Below are 4428 nucleotides of genomic sequence, written 5' to 3'. Positions count from 1 at the left end.
AAAATAGAGAATTTCACTGGAGTCCAGTGGCCACCATCCAAATGGAGTGACTCTACTGAGAATTAATCCATGCCAATCCTCCTCATAGTGTTTAGCCTTCTTTATATTAAGTCAATCTGTGGGCCCCTCATTTAGGGTGAAGTCATCAGGATTGTGCTACTCAATTCACTTGGCAAGAGCCACAGCGATTGATACAAGAAAGAACGTCTTTGAACAGAACAGAAGCAGAGGCGGGATCAAAGGGACCAGAGGGAAAGTGGTCAGAGGAAAAGTGGAAGAGAAGGTGGGATCAGAGAAGGGAAAGAGATTAGTGAAATTATATATATAACACAGCATTATAGAGAACAGGACAGCAAATCCTGGAGGGAAGGGGGGAAGGCATTAGGAGGAGGGGGCATGGGGGGGCGAGGGGAACATGGGGGCAGGGGGAGATATATTCAGTGGGACACTTGAATCTATGTAAACACAATAAGTTAAAATCATAAATTTAAAAAAAAACATGAAAGAACCTCTTCAAGTCCCTTTTGCTACAGGGTACCTGGTGGCCAGGCATGCATGGAGACTTCATGAATTCATGAATGAACCTCTTCAATCAGTTCAGTCCAGTTATTTTCAGGGAACATTTTTATAAACCCACACAGCTAAAGTCATAGTGAGACTAACTTTTCAAAATAATGACTCCAACTTTGAGGCTGTTTGTATTTCAGCGAATTGATTTTTCGATATCTCTGTTACTGAGCAATTGATTGAGAGCAAATCAGCTCTAACTTCCTTGACAGTTTTTATAAGTGACTTATAAAGAGCACCCTCAGAACCATGTTAACTTTTAAAGATGCCAAGCAGAATGATTAAGTGTCTATAAACATGAACTAATATTTCCAAAACTGTACCCTGTAGGAAACGGCTTCAAGAAATGTTAATGGGTACACAGCAAAAATTAAGTAAATAAATGAATAAAGGGAATGAAGACATTTACATCTATGGTCAAAACACTTTGGGAAGAATTTGTTTACTACAAGGGCCCCCTCTTGGAGAGTGACTCTCAAATCATATTTGAAGCCCCAAGAAGTTTCATTGTAAAGAAATATGTCAGGCCTGACCTGTGGTGGCACAGTGGATGAAGCGTCGACTTGGAACACTGAGGTTGCCAGTTCAAAACCCTGGGCTTGCCCGGTCAGGGCGCATATGGGTGTTGATGCTTCCTGCTCCTCTCCCTTTCTCTCTCTCTCTCTCTCTCTCTCTCTCTCTCTCTCTCTCTCTCTCTCTCTCCCCCTGTCTAAAATGAATAAATAAAGTCTTAAAAAAATAAAAATGATCTCTAAAAAATATTGAAAAAGAAAGAAACGTGTCAGCCCTGGCTGGTTGGCTCAGTGGTAGAAGCCCAGCATGTAGAAGTCCTGGGTTCAATTGCCGGTCAGGGCACACAGAAAAAGCGACTATCTGCTTCTCCCCCACCCCTCTATCTCTTCTCCTCCTGCAGCCATGGCTCAAATGGTTCGAGCAAGTTGGTTCTGGTTCTGAGGATGGCTTCATGGTTTGCCTCAGGTGCTAAAATAGCAGCAGCCCCAGATAGGGGACCCCACATGGGGCTTGACAGGTGGATCTCGAACAGGGCACATGCAGGAGTCTGTCTCTCTGCCTCCCTGCCTCTCACTTAATAAAAAAATTTTTTTTAAGAAATGTGTCCTTATTTTAATTAACTAAAATCTTCCACATTTACATGAACACAGATATATTTTTGATTTTGCCTTATTCTACCCCAGATTCTAATTTAAAACATACTGATATATGTAAATTTTAGGTCAGATAATTTAGAAAAATGTGTAGGACTGAAATGGAAGAGGGTAGTGTATGGCCCTTGTCTTAAATGAGCTCGTCAGGACACAACTCTGATGTAAGGACAAGTGTATGGAAATTTATTGGGTGGCATCCTCAGGATCAATACATGTGAGAATCTCTGACCTAGCATTAGGCAGAAGGAGAAGATGAACGGTGTTGTAGTCACCACAAAAGCCTCGCATTGTCACAGGGGATCTCTGAAGCTGGGACAGCCCCTGAGAGTTGTCTCACCTTGAGGCAAGGGGGCTGGTGTTTATACCCTTCATCAGTAGACTGCCTCCATGACAGCAAGCATGGTCCTGGGTAAGGCATCTCTCATCCGTTGAGTGGAATTCTGGGAGAAGGATGCAGCTGGAGTCACCAGTTCTTAGAAAGGCCACTAGCAATCAGGAGACTGAGTGCCTCGATCCTAAAGAGGGCACCTGAAGGAGCACTGTACCCACCACGGCTCACTCTGTGCCACTTGGATCCGTGAGCTTTGCACGGTAAGTCCCGATTGGTCATTTTACATGGGGAAACTTACAAGAAAAAAGAAACAGGAAGGACAGCAGCCTCATGATAAGCTCATATAAAGGTTGTAACTGATACTCATTGTCTCCTTTGACTACCTTTCCAGATTCCCCTCATCCATGGCTGGCGAGTCTGTTGATCTATGTGGCTTCTCTGATGTACTGACTAGATTTATATCCCTGAGGGTCTGAGCCTCAAGGCCGCGATGGCTGCACATCCATTTATTATCAAAATTGAATGCTGAACATTTTCTACCTGCCACTGTAGGGTTACAGTAGCTCTATCGCCTCCTTATAATCAATTATAAGCAATTACTTCTGCCAGGATGGTGTCTCCCTTCCTGGTCTACTTGCTTTCTTGGCACAAGGAGTCAAAGTGGCCCCCTGACAGCCATAGATAAAAGTTTAATGGGAACCTTGCTGAATGCCCTGTTGGAAGCATTTTCTCTCTGAGAACCAGAACCTTCAAATCTGTAGAGCTCAGTTACAGATATGAAAAACAAATTGCACAAACAGGTCACTAGGAGTGCTGGTGAGTGTGACAATACCTAATTCTGTCCCTTGTGTTCTACCTGCTAAGGACACAGCACCATGTCATGGCAGCTGATTTAGAGCAGCAGCTCTCAACATTTTAATCTCAGGACCCCTTACCCTCTTAGAAATTATTGATAATCCTTAAAAAGTTTCTTTTTTTTAATGTGGGTGATAAGTCTCAATATTAAATTAAAATTCAAAACTGAAGAAATTTTGAAATACTTCTTTTCATTCGAAGATGGCAGTGAGGAACCTATTCCATGTTAACAGAAATAACATATTAGTGTAATTATTATAAAATTACCTTTACCTCACGGAACCCTGGGACCCGTCTTGAAGTCTCAGATTGTTCCAGAATATGAAGGAGCATGATAAAGAACAAAACTTGGTCAGTGAATTTTACTTGTCTTGGTTTATAATACTTGAATTAAGAGAGCTTATAAAATGTGGTAAATTTTTAGTCCAGTTTGGTCCACTTTAATGAACTTGCCTCCTTGACTTACTGATTAATGACTTTGCCAACAGTATGAAGGGTTGTTCTTCCTTTCTGTGTAATTTGCCTACATAGTGAAAACCCTTTGTGTTAATTTTCTTTTTTTTTTTTTTTTTGTATTTTTTTCTGAAGCTGGAAATGGGGAGAGACAGTCAGACTCCCGCATGCACCCGACCGGGATCCACCCGGCATGCCCACCAGGGGCGACGCTTTGCCCACCAGGGGGTGATGCTCTGCCCCTCCGAGGCGACCAGAGCCACTCTAGCGCCTGGGGCAGAGGCCAAGGAGCCATCCCCAGCGCCCGGGCCATCTTTGCTCCAGTGGAGCCTTGGCTGCGGGAGGGGTAGAGAGAGACAGAGAGGAAGGACGGGGGGGGGGGGGTGGAGAAGCAAATGGGCGCTTCTCCTATGTGCCCTGGCCGGGAATCGAACCCGGGTCCCCTGCACATCAGGCCAACACTCTACCGCTGAGCCAACCAGCCAGGGCCTGTGTTCATTTTCTTATATCTCTGATTATTTAAGAAAAAGAATCTCAGTTATGAAAGATCATACATGTTCTTTACAATCATATTACTTTTTATGTTTAAAATAATTTCATTGCTATTTTGATTAAATAGATAATTAAGTATTGTGTTCAGGCACCTATGATCCCATCTTAAGCAAACGTCCAGTTCTCCTCTAAATACCTCTAGATTTTTATCTTCCCCAAATCAGATCCAAATATAGAAATATAGAAATAAAGAAAAAAGAATGTTTCAGGATGTCTTCTATAGTGAAATCCACTATTTTGAGTTTTCCCAGAGGGCTCTTTGAAAATCACAAAGATATATTCTTTCACTTTTTAAAGAGAGTGATGCCAGAAATAATTAGGTTTTATTTTAATATGCTGTTGTTGTCAAGTTCCATGGGAAAAACTGTCAAATCAGAGGACACTCAGCCTTCCCTGAGTAAAATGTTATTGATATAAAGACTTCAGAAATTATTTGATTCATGGAAAGTCCCTGGATATTTGTCAGTCTCCTCACTTTTCATGATACGTTTTAACTTCAGGGGT

At 42.3% G+C, this 4428-nt stretch overlaps 1 non-coding gene across 1 annotated transcript; it reads right to left on the bottom strand.

Moving 5' to 3' along the window:
- Nucleotides 1-3785: 3785 nt before the first annotated feature.
- On the bottom strand, nucleotides 3786-3861 carry TRNAI-GAU (transfer RNA isoleucine (anticodon GAU)). The gene has a single exon. It is a non-coding gene; the product is annotated as a tRNA-Ile (tRNA).
- Between the last annotated feature and the right edge of the window lie 567 nt (nucleotides 3862-4428).

The sequence above is a fragment of the Saccopteryx bilineata genome, chromosome 8 (assembly GCF_036850765.1).
Source record: "Saccopteryx bilineata isolate mSacBil1 chromosome 8, mSacBil1_pri_phased_curated, whole genome shotgun sequence".
Classification (NCBI taxonomy): domain Eukaryota; kingdom Metazoa; phylum Chordata; class Mammalia; order Chiroptera; family Emballonuridae; genus Saccopteryx; species Saccopteryx bilineata.
This window is presented reverse-complemented; position numbering and strand designations above follow the sequence as displayed.